General features: G+C 44.8%; 1 pseudogene; it reads right to left on the bottom strand.

Annotated features, from left to right (window-relative positions):
* LOC126195684 (neural-cadherin-like) overlaps window positions 1–12,613 on the bottom strand; it is a 296,356-nt pseudogene that overhangs the window by 154,273 nt on the left and 129,470 nt on the right.

Raw genomic sequence — 12,613 nt, 5'->3', positions numbered from 1 at the left:
CACTACCACATAACAGACTGAATGGATAATTTGGAGGACTCTAACCACTATTTTTCCTGATGCTGGTTTGCTTTCCGCAAAGTCCGCAACGAAATTGCAACGGTATCTCAGTGTCGACACTCCTCTTACGAAGTTTTACGGACTTCGCAGCACCACAGTCAACACAGTCCTTCCTTTCCTCGTTCGGCAAAAGTCCCTATTTGCGGCAAAAAGACAAACATTTGTCTATGCTGGTATGCATGGGATTAGAGTTTTCCATGTCAGACAATCCGCAGAAGAAACGTGAGAAACAGCAGACATTACACTCGCTATCGACAGAAACCGTGTGGGTTTCCCAATCAAATCACAAATAATTACGGCGGGAATCTAAAGTACACGAACTAAAGGAACAACGGAACACTGATAAAAATGACGATCACAAATAATTGATCATAACGCCCGCCACAAGACTTCCACAATTGATTTACTATTGCACGTTCGATATGTATCGTTTGGACTCCTCCGACTTCGATAGGCAATCATCCTTGAAAATAACCGTGTACACAATATCTGAAATGGTAACTCGTCCTTTGTTATCAGGCCTTTTCAGTGACTGCCAGAAAGATTCTTGGAAACTGTTTGAACCTCCTAATGATATGCATGTTTTGTCCAAAGCATGGAGCATTCTCACGAAAGATTTTTTGGTGAGTTAATTGTTTCAGCTCCCTTTCCGTTTTGCGGCATTCAATAGCACGCAACATAATTTCATGAGCACCGCTATATAGCACTGATTTCCTACTAGCAGTAGGCCTACCGGTAGGTGACACACAAGACGTTCCAGGAACTACCTTGTATTGATAACGTACGTACCGATATTGCACAACAAGCGCCACTCACAACACAGAAGCGCTAAACAATAACAAAGCAGACGACTAATAACTACCTCGCGCCATACGTTAACAACAGCCAAAAACACGAATGATTGTCAACCGAAGCCTTCCGACGTCTACCGACTTTTACCGAGTCACAGCTGGGACAGTACTGAGCTGCCTGACAACTAAAATTTAGCACACTATACTTTACTTCATTATTTAGTTTTGTACGTGTTCCATAGATCATTCGAACGATTCTTTTATCGAACTAACGTGTAATGAGTCAGTTTGCAGGACATTTAGCTCTTTGGCGACAAGCAACGTAGCTCCTACCGGCTTATATTCCGGAAAGACCAGTGACATAGGATCTACATCGGCGGTTTCTGAACTTTGTTAACATATTCAAACATTTTTCTTACGTCTGTTGTCTGCATAAATATACTCCATGATGCTTGTACTAGCATGGAAATACACAGAAGGCAACACTTTTCATTCGCGTTAGAATAAAAGGAACACAGATAACAATGTATGTTACTTGCTTTGTGGCGTTCACCATTCCCCGTGTTGCCATGCGCCGTAGTTCATAAGGCCATATGCAGTGCAAACGGTGGTCTCGCGGTTCTAGGCGCGCAGTCCGGAACCGTGCGACTGCTACGGTCGCAGGTTCGAATCCTGCCTCGGGCATGGCTGTGTATGATGTCCTTAGGTTAGTTAGGTTTAAGTAGTTCTAAGTTCTAGGGGACTGATGACCACAGCAGTTGAGTCCCATAGTGCTCAGAGCCATTTGAACCATTTTTTTTGTTATATGCTGCACGCTTTTTATCTATTTGTAAGATGGCTTTGCAATACAGTACTGAAAAATAGGAAAGAGTTAGCAAAACGTCTAAGTATCCAGAAACTGCAAAAAAATTGAATTTCGTAGACTCATCAACTGTCAATGTCTGAACAAAATTAATGATGACAGAGAAGATGAGACACCTCTGGATTATAATAAAAATAAGACTGGTGTACCACAGCTACCAACTAATGAGCTACCACCATTTTGAGGGCAACCAAATAAAGTGATGGAAGAAAGCTTTTTTTCGTTTTCACGATGGTGGTTGAAAATGCGTACGTTTTATATAAAAATTCAAGGCCTAGCTAACATATTGTTGAATTCGTCACTGAATTGGCATCGGCTTTGATGAACAAAGTTTCCACTCAAAGTAGTCCACCGGTGAATGGATTCCGTGAAAAATATTATGCTAAATTGATTCGGAGTAGGCCTACAAAATTGTCAGCATGCTCCCTGAGAGGATGTAAGTGTAGTGCAGAAGGAATCAAGGAAAAATCTGAGATATTGACAAGAAAAGATACGAGGTACCATTCTGAAACATGTGAAGTAGGACTTTGTTGTCCAAAGTACTCCGAAATTTTTCATACTAAGGCAAATGTAAGTAAGCAGTTTTCAATTAAAGAAACTACATTTCCTAGCATTGTTCTTTTTAGTGTCAACAACTGTATCTCCATTTAGCAAAATAAAGGCGAAAAAATTGTTTGTTGTTATAATAACAACACCTTCTCCTCTCCATACAAAAAAAAGGTCACTGACGTAAGCCAGTGGTACTATGTACTTTTTCGTAGGAAAAAAGCTAATTTCCAAGAATGATTATCTATCGAACCTACGAGTCCCTAACGATATATATCAACTGTTATTAATAAACATTGGTCCACCTACCATCTTCCATGATTTAAACAAAAAACATTGATCCACGTATTCAGCGAGATCGTGGCAACACAAAACTGCACGCTGATCGATCTGTGTGAAAACACTGAATTAGTGGATCAGTGTATTTCACTTAATTCATGGAGATGGTAGATGGATTAATTTTTATCAATAATAGAGCCGCACATCTGATATACATCATTACTGGCCCGCGCGTTCTACGGGCAATCGTTCTTGGAAACTACCGAAAAAAGACACCTCTTTCAAATGCAATAAACTAACTTAAATTCTGGGAAGCAGAACCTGCTACACGAAATTCAGAAAAACCATGAAAAAGAACAGCGTCTGCAAGATAAACTATACCCTAACTGCCCAGTCCTCAAATTGTTAATGGACATGTTATTAATTGTAGCCCTATTCATGCAACTTCACTTAATTTTTTTACTGGCTTCCAGTTTTTAAGTAGAAATTCATCAATGGAATAGAAGGAGTTGTCGAGGAGAAATGATTTTAAATTATACTTAAAACTTGCTTCACTCCCTGTCATTTATATTATTGGACAAACGACCAAAAATTTTTGTTGTTGCATATTGAACTCCTTCCTGGGCCACTGAAAAATTAACAGTGGGTAATGAAGGTCATTTTTCCCTCTACTGTTGTAGATACAGGGTAACAATTGTTGAACTACATGAAATAAAATCGACATAAATTCTGCACGGTCAACTGCTGGGCATGATGGGAATTTGTATGATATGATTTAGGGACGAAGCCCACATTCATTTGGATGGGTTCATCTATAAGCAAAATTAGTGCATTTGGGGGACTGAGAATGCGCATTTAGCGATCGAGAAGTCTCTTCCCCCTCAATGGGTGACTGTGAGGTCTGCAATGTCCAGTCACGGGATAACCAATGGCTCTGAGCACTATGGGACTTAAACATCTATGGTCATCAGTCCCATAGAACTTAGAACTACTCAAACCTAACTAACCTAAGGACATCACACACATCCTTGCCCGAGGCAGGATTCGAACCTGCGACCTAGCGGTCGCGCGGTTCCATACTGAAGCGCCTAGAACCGCTGGGCCACACCGGCCGGCACGGAATAACCGGTGCGATATTCCGCGGTGGCACGGTGACCGTCAAACGGTACCTGAAGGTTTTGGAAGATGATTTCATCCCCATTATCCAAAGTGACCCTGATTTCAACAAGATGTGGTTCATGCAAGACAGAGCTCGACGCCATCGAAGCAGGAGAGTGTTTGATGTCCTGAAGGAGCACTCTGGGGAACACATTCTGCCACTGGGGTACCCAGAGGCCACTGGAATGGGTTTCGATTGGCCGCCATATTCTCCAGATCTGAAGACATGTGACTCCTTTTTGTGGGGCTATATTAAAGACAAGGTGTACAGCAATAACCTCGAAAACCATTGCTGAGCTGAAACCAGCCATTCAGGAGGTCATCGACAGCATCGATGTTCTGACAATTCAGCGTGTCATGCAGAATTTCGCTATTCGTCAGCGTCACATCATCGCCAATGACGGCACGCAATCGAACATGTCATGACCTAAATACGAATATCAGTACTGACATTTACATATTGAATAAAGTGTGTGCACACCGTAGTTTGAAACTAATTCAGGTTTTTTTTCGTATAGTTCAATAATTGCCAGCCCATATACACTTCACTGTTCTTCTCAAATTGTGGTGTTCTTCTCAAACTGTGGTGGATTTTTCACAATGAATTTCGTTAGCGAATATGTATGTTGCGACGGCTCAATTAAAATGCTTAGCTCCTTGAAGAGATACGTACATGACGTCCATGGGTGAACACCACAAATATATTCTTAATGCTTTGATTACTAACCTGTCTGATGATTGTAACAATAAAGAATCACACAAATAAATATAAACTGTCGATATAAAATTCGTATTTTTTTTTAGGAACAAGAAACTAGGTTTGGCAACATGTAAATGAAATAAGCTCTTACCTGCACCAGCAGTCATACATCTGTTGAAGAGACAGTAACAGCTGTAAGGGGGTCATCACCTATGCTCACAATACTTTTGCATTATAACAACTTACAAAACTTTTTTCTTCTGATTGAATACAGCGAAATAAAAACGTACTTTCATTGTTTTAGATTGTTTTTCATTTTGCTTTCCGCCTTGCGCTTTTCTGTTTCGACAGTAAGGGCCTGGTAATTTCTTCTTTTCGTACATATTTTCGTCAACTGATTCGTCGTTATGAAGATAGTAAAAATACCGATTAACTTCGCGATGTACTGAACAAGCGGACACAGAACAATGGACTAGCAAGCAGTGCTGCCAGATGCAGTGGTCTCTGAAATCAGGAGGCAGAAATTCGAAAACACAGGAGGTAGCAGTAGATACTAGACAGCCTATTCTCTATGCTAATAATCCACTATTGTACGCTACTAAGTATAATATATACAAAAGTCACACCAAATTAGGAAATTACTGCAACAATTTGAGTGTATTTTGTTTTTTCCTGAGCTCTGGGTGAATTCATTTCCTCATTTAACTTTCACGTACACAAACTATTTGAAACTTTCCGCACTAATTGTAGGGCTATATATAACACCACGTGCAACTAACAGCGATTTGAGGCATCTCAACTTGAATGCTGAAGTGCAGTAAGCCATTAATACAGGGCGAGTCAAAAGTCCTTGGACACCTTCATAAGTTGGAATATTAAAGGGAAAATTGAAATGTGATGATGGGAACATAGGTTTGACGTGGGACTGCAACTTTTGGAGTGAATGTCATTCATGGCCGCCATCTTGAAATCCGCCATTTTGGATTCAAGTCACTTTTTTTAAATGGGGAGGGGGGGTTGTATGACACATCAAGTAACACTCGCTTGAGCTCTTGAATTGAGTGGTGTAATTTGTTTTTGTCTATCTTGTACAGTTTAGAGGTAATTAATGTTCAAAGTTGGGAAATTATCTTCATACTGACTGCTACAACCCATGTTCTACGTGTTGTCCATCCCGAGAGATGAGTCGGTATCAATGTAACTTTGAATATTAATAACTTCTAAATTGTACAAGATAGACAAAAAAAATTACACCACTCAATTCCAGAGCTCAAGCGAGTGTTATTTGATGTATCATACACCCCCCCCCTTTCCATTAAAAAATGACTTAAATTCAAAATGGAGTATATCACGATGGTGGCCATGAATGACATTTACTCCAAAATTTGCGGCCCCACGTCAAACCTATGTTCCCATCATCACATTTCAATTTTCCCTTTAATCTTCCAACTTATGAAGGTGTCCAAGAACTTTTGACTCGCCCTGTATTGTTAGTAGTATATGCAGCTATAACTGATTACATTACTTATGTTTTCAAATCGTTCACTAATACCATTCCAGTAACTCAAGACTGTTGAACACCTAGTGATACATCTTACCATGACCATTACTCTATAGTGCTTGGACATCACAGTTTTACAAGCGTATCAGTCATTGTACCCATGTTTTTTTTTTCATAATTTTAGCTTAGAAAATATAGACGCCACGTGAACAGCTTTATTTTCTTAGAATGAATAACGAAAGGGTTACTGCAGACTTCCTTTAACAACATTATAGAGAAATAAATTTCCAGCTTTGACTATTATGAATCATTACTTACGGTGTAGTAGAAGAATCTGTATAGCTTCCCGCAGTCAGGTATAGAGTGGCTTATCATTGCCCAGGCATATATTATAAACAGGCAAATAGAGCACTTGTCCGCCAGAGGCAAAGGTCCCGAGTTCGAGTCTCGGTCTGTTACACAGTTTTAATCTGCCAGGAAGTTTCATATCAGCTGCAGAGTGAAAATTTCTTTCTGGAAACCTACCGTAGGCTGTGGCTAAGCCATGTTCTGCAAGATCCTTTCTTCCAGGAGTGCTAGTCTTGCAAGGTGCGCAGGAGAGCTTCTGTAAAGTCTGGAAGGTAGAAGACGAGGTGCTGGAGGAGGTGAAGCTGTGAGGGCGGGTCGTGAGTCGTGCGTGGGTAGTTCAGTCGGGCAAAATGCCTGGCTTTAGCGGCCACCCGGAGTGGACGCGCCTGCGGAGCGCGAAAGTTTGTGTTTATTTACATTGCGACTCAGCATGCACGTGGGCTTCACGTATTGAGATCATGGCAAATAAGTTCAGGAAATCGACGTTATGTTTCGGCTTTTTCCCGGACTATGCACGATCCCATGGTCGGAACTTCTGGGTATCCACCTGTCGATTCTCAGAAACACCATTTACGTTAAAATGATCAATGACAGTGCGTGGCCGGCCGGTGTAGCCGAGCGGTTCAGCCGGCACGGTAGCTCAGCGTGTTCGGGCAGAGAGCCGGTGGACCTCTGCAATAAAAAACTGAGTGGAAAGATCAACCACCGAACTTGAACAGGATGTCTTGCGACGTCCGCAACGACCAAACACAACGATCAACAACGAACAAAATGAAGAAGAAGAATAAGAAAAAAAAAAAGCGGTTCTAGGCGCTTCAGTCCGGAGCCGCGCGACTGCTACGGTCGCAGGTTCGAATCCTGCCTCGGGCATGGATGTGTGTGATGTCCTTAGGTTAGTTAAGTTTAAGTAGTTCTAAGTTCTAGGGGACTGATGCCTCAGATGTTAAGTCCCATAGTGCTCAGAGCCATTTGAACCATACATCTTCCGAAAGAAATAAAATGGGCTTAGGAACTAGATATTGCACTGTTATAGGAGGTGCATTCAGCAGAACTACCCCAGATAGCAGGATATGACTTCTACGCCTCTCACAGCGATCACCTTGGCGGTGGAGTGGCGGTGTGCGTACGCGAAGGCATCCTGATTGACGACATCATATATCTCCCATCTGCCAGGGGTATGACACTTATGATTCAATCCATGCGTGTCGTTAATGTGTATGTGCCATCTGCGTGAAAGAATTCGACTTTATGAGGAGGATATGGCCCCACTGTTCTTCGGTCGACATGAACATCTTCTCTTCGAGGGGACTTTAACTAGGAACTCGGCCAGAAAGATCAATACCCGAATTTTACACTGTGTCAGGAGCTGCGTTTCATTGCTCATGATCTAGCCCTATGGGATACCTGGGAGATACGGCGCACAGGCGACCCTGGCTTCACGTTTCACACGAGCCCCTCGGCTAGTCAGTTAGACCGCATTTTTTTCTCCCATGAAGTGCTGAATGTAGAGCACTGGCCTTTGGTGTTATGTGACCACTGTGCATATGTGTGTACGTTGCTCCTTCCCCGCCAGAAAGTTTGGAGGAGTCGAGCATCATGGAAACTCGACACTCAGCATCTGTGGGATCCTAATTGTCGCCAATCACTGAGATTTGGAGAAGACGCGAACGATGTCTCCAATCCTACACACCCGTGGTGGACTGGTGGCTAAAATGTGCCACGCCGATGCTCCGGCGCACATTCATCGCTTACAGCAGGGAGGTAACCGCTTGGAACAGGCACACTAAAGACGTCTACTTCAGCGCCCTCCGCGCCCTTGATGGTCAGCCACCTTCCCCGGAAGTACAAACTGAACGCCGCGTGATTAAGGCGAAGCTACTAGTGGTTACTCGCTGGAAACCACAGGGAGCTGTGATGCGTGCCCGCAGACCTGATGTGGTGTGGCGGGAGAATCCCTCCATGCATCGTATTGTGTGTGGTGTCACCGCCAGACACCACACTTGCTAGGTGGTAGCCTTTAAATCGGCCGCGGTCCATTAGTATACGTCGGACCCGCGTGTCGCCACTGTCAGTGATTGCAGACCGAGCGCCGCCACACGGCAGGTCTAGAGAGACTTACTAGCACTCGCCCCAGTTGTACAGCCGACGTTCATAGGAATGGTTCACTGACAATCACGCTCTCATTTGCCGAGACGATAGTTAGCATAGCCTTCAGCTACGTCATTTGCTACGACCTAGCAAGGCGCCGTATTCAATTAATATTGAAATTATAAAACATGTACCGTCAAGAGCGCTGTACACCAAATATGGATTAAAGTTAAGTATTCCAAGAGCTACGTTCTTTTCTTATTAGACTCAACTCCTTTAATTGTTCCAGACCTCACGCCAGTCTGCGTGTAATTAAACGCGTGCATTTCGGCCTCCTCTAGCAACACGGTGTTGGCTCTTCTGCCAACACTTCATTGTGCACGATCGCAGACACCGCAGACAAAGGCTAGTCACTGAACACGTAGATCATCATGCGCAGTGGGTCAACTGCCAAGCGAACATAGTCGATAGCTTTGTCAAACATTATCGCCGAGTCTACTGTGGCGACGATGGGGTCGTTCTGGACTACGATCCTATTGGCGTGGTCTTTCCGCGCACCGTCGCGCTTGAGGAGGGGGTTACTTTATTGTAACCTTTCACCTCCGAGGATGTCACTACCGTTATCTTCAGGTCTGCGCTCTGCAAGTCGCCAGGTACCGACGGAATCCCTACTGAATATGTTTTGTGGTCTCATGTCTACACGGTGGATGGAGATGTATAATGAACTGATCACGTCTGCAGCTACGATTCCGCCAGCTTTTGTCGAGTGCATTGTTGTTCCTGTTTATAAACTGACACCTGGAGTTACTACGGGCCACTACCGTCCTACCACATTATTAAATAACGATTACAAGATTTTTGCGCGGCTATTGGCGGCGTGCTGCAGACCCCTCTTACCACGTGTACTCTCCACCGCGCAAACTACGCCAAGTCCCACGGTTAACGTCCAGACAGCAACTGGAGGCTGTCGTGACGCGATTGTGCTGGCAGAGGCGTGCAAACTTCGTGCGGCGATTGGTGCCGTAGATTTTGACAGCGCATTTGACAGGGTGCGCCATGTCTTCTTGTATTTTGTCTTAGAATGGAAGGGCTTCCCTACCCAGTTCATCAACTTCCTTCGGCGGCAGTTTAGCAGCGTGCGTTCGTTGGTCCAGGTCAATGTGCGTTTGGCGGCTCCAATACTGATTCAACGGTCGGTCCGACAATGCTACCCCTGTTTTTGTAGCGTGTACCTTTACGCAGCGGCGCTGGAGCCGTTCATAGCCTGCTGACGGCGCAGTTGTCTGGATCCTCCTTACGCGGTTACACCTTCCGGTGTCATGCATACGCAGATGACCTCCTGCTGCTGGTTCGTTCTGGGGAGGAGGTCGCAAGGATCCTCGACACCATCGCGGCTCATGGGACAAAGCGGCTGGAAGCGTGGTGAATGTGCAGAAATTCACGGCGCCGTCTATTGGTCGCAAGCTACCCCCTGGAAAGTCTGGCGCCCCTGCACTGTGTGCAACACCGCTATCTTGGGATCACCTTTCCGTCGTCAACGTGCCGTACAGCGGCAGTCAACTTTCGTCAAGTTTTAAGAATTATCCATACGATGATCAGCCACAGACCCCTACGCCACCTCTATCATTTGCAGCCTGTCGTCTACCTGAATGCCTACGCAACACCCAGAATGGTACTATTGCGCAGATCCTACCGCTGCCAGTTACGATGGGACGTTGTATCCAAGCGGCATTCAGATATTTTCTGACGCCTGGGTTCATCTTCAACGTACGCTGTGACACACTCACTCGTCCCCTGCGTGCAGGAGGGCTTAGTCCTATGAACGTCCGCTATAGTGTGGCACCATTTTTACACGGACACGATGCATAAACATCGGCGAAGTGTCGAGGCCTCCATTATGCATCATTCACTTCCGTTCTCATCCCAGTATCCCTCTCCATGCCTGTCCCGGTCGGTACCATCAGACGGGCGTTTGTACACATTGCGGACTGCATTGTGGATCTCAATTACGCTCGCGCCGAACTCCCACGAATGGCCCTCTCGCAGGCGAACGATTTCTACGTCCTTTTTCTGCGTGGTGACGCCTGCAAAGTTGTAGAAAGCAAATTCCCATTGTTGCAGCGGACTGTGATTTGGCTGCGCATTCATCACACCTTCTTTCCGACACATATCAGATCGACTTGGTATTACGCGACCTGTGGGAGGTATCCCACCAATCAGTGGCTCCACGCCATAGGCTCCGGACTCTCCTCTCTGCGCCATCTGTCGCAGTGTCGACAGCGATCGTCACTGATACAACTGTGTAGCTGTTGTGGATGTCTGGTTGTTGGGGCGACAAATGGTCGCCAGTTTTCTACGAGTGCCACCGCATGTTATTGACCCCGAGTCCTCTCTTTACCCAGTGGTGGAATATTTTCCTACAGCAAAGGTTCTTTGGATAAAGGGCGGTTCTTTGGATAAAGGGCTGGACTTTGGCATCTCTATATGCAGAAGCTCTTCACTTGTGCTTCGATTTTTGGCAATATTTGCAGACCGTACATGAGGAGACTGCGCACAGTTCCCGCTATCGCGCGTACTTTGCCAATTATCTTAACAGCGTATTTACCGTGCGTCCACTCAGTTGGCGTGTTCCCATCGTGGCACGTGACCGCCCGCTTCTGAATGAAACATGACACGCCTACAGCCCGGATTCGGCCCACCTGCCACCCTGTATCACCTTGCAGGATTTCCAGTTTTCCAGGTGGATGGAATAATTTTAATTTCTTGTGTTTTTGTTTCTCTATACAAATGCTCACAAAAAAATAAATTAAGTAGAATAATATAAGCATTGTGAGGGTGCAGCACGGCGGCGGCGAGAAGGGGGAGCATCGTCGTCAGGCTTCGGGATTCGTCCCCTGGCCGCCTTGTCTCCTCCAAACTGTAGCTGACTGTGGCCTAACTAACGAACAATACAAAAATAAATAAAAAAGTCGACAGAGCGCTTGCGCGAAAGGCGCGAGTCCCGAGATCGAGTCTCGGACCGGCACACAGTTTTAATCTGCCAGGAAGTTTCACATCAGCGCATACTCCGCTGCAGAGTGAAAAATTCATTCTGGAAACCTACCCTAGGCTGTGGCTAAGCCACGCGCCCGCTATATCCTTTTTTCCAGGGACGTTAGTGTTACAAGGTTCGCAGGAGAGCTTCTGTGAAGTTTGGAAGGTAGGAGACGAGATACTGGTGGAAGTGAAGCGGTGAGAACTGGTTGCGAGTCGTGCTTGGGTTGCTCAGTAGGTAGAGCACTTTCCCGCGAAAGGCAAAGGTCCGAGTCTCGGCCCGTCACACAGTTTTAATCTGCCAAGAAGTTTCATATCAGCGCACATCCAACTACAGAGAGAAAATTTCATTCTAGATAAACAGAGATTGAAATCGTATCCACGTGACGAATAAACGTAGAGCAATTTCACTCACAATTTGGAGCTGATAAGAGAAAGTTCTCTGGGGTGAAGAATTCACAGAAGGGATGTCCAAACCTTAATTACTATTTCAAGGAATAAAGAGATAATCAAGTGGTGTACCAGTATTTGCTAAAATATATATTACTTTAGAAGGAATAGACACGAATGTGATTAAAAAACAGGAGATTTGCTCTTTTATTTGTTTTTCAGCAGTAGAGCACAAGATTCTATTTAAAAATGATACGAGATCTCCTGCAAAAACAATAGACCTTACAACACTGTTAGCGGGTACAGAACACTGCTGGTTGGAATTAGAGTTGCTAATATATTGTATGTATGCCCCTGTCAGCTAATCGGTGGGGAAGGAGGGGAGCCGGCCGAAGTGGCCGTGCGGTTCTAGGCGCTGCAGTCTGGAACCGCGAGACCGCTACGGTCGCAGGTTCGAATCCTGCCTAGGGCATGGATGTGTGTGACGTCCTTAGGTTAGTTAGGTTTAACTAGTTCTAAGTTCTAGGGGACTAATGACCTCAGAAGTTGAGTCCCATAGTGCTCAGAGCCACTTTTGAAGGAGGGGAGGGAAGTACAACAGTGTAAACAATTTGCTCCTCATCCGTCATGTATTGGCGGAGCACTCGGTATTTGCTGTGAGGACCAGTTGCAATTTATTAGTCAGAATGCTCTAACATTAATAATATTCAATAAGAAGCAAATACAAAAATCTCTTCAATAGCTATGGACCTGAATTGGATTACTGGTGACACCATCAGTTTTACCTGACGCGCCCGGCACTGAAATGGCATCAGATAAAAATATTTGTACCAAGCTGTGTGCTACACAAGATTTAT

The sequence above is a fragment of the Schistocerca nitens genome, chromosome 7 (assembly GCF_023898315.1).
Source record: "Schistocerca nitens isolate TAMUIC-IGC-003100 chromosome 7, iqSchNite1.1, whole genome shotgun sequence".
Lineage (NCBI taxonomy): Eukaryota > Metazoa > Arthropoda > Insecta > Orthoptera > Acrididae > Schistocerca > Schistocerca nitens.
Note: the sequence above shows the minus strand (reverse complement) of the source record. Positions and strands in the feature narration are given on the sequence as shown.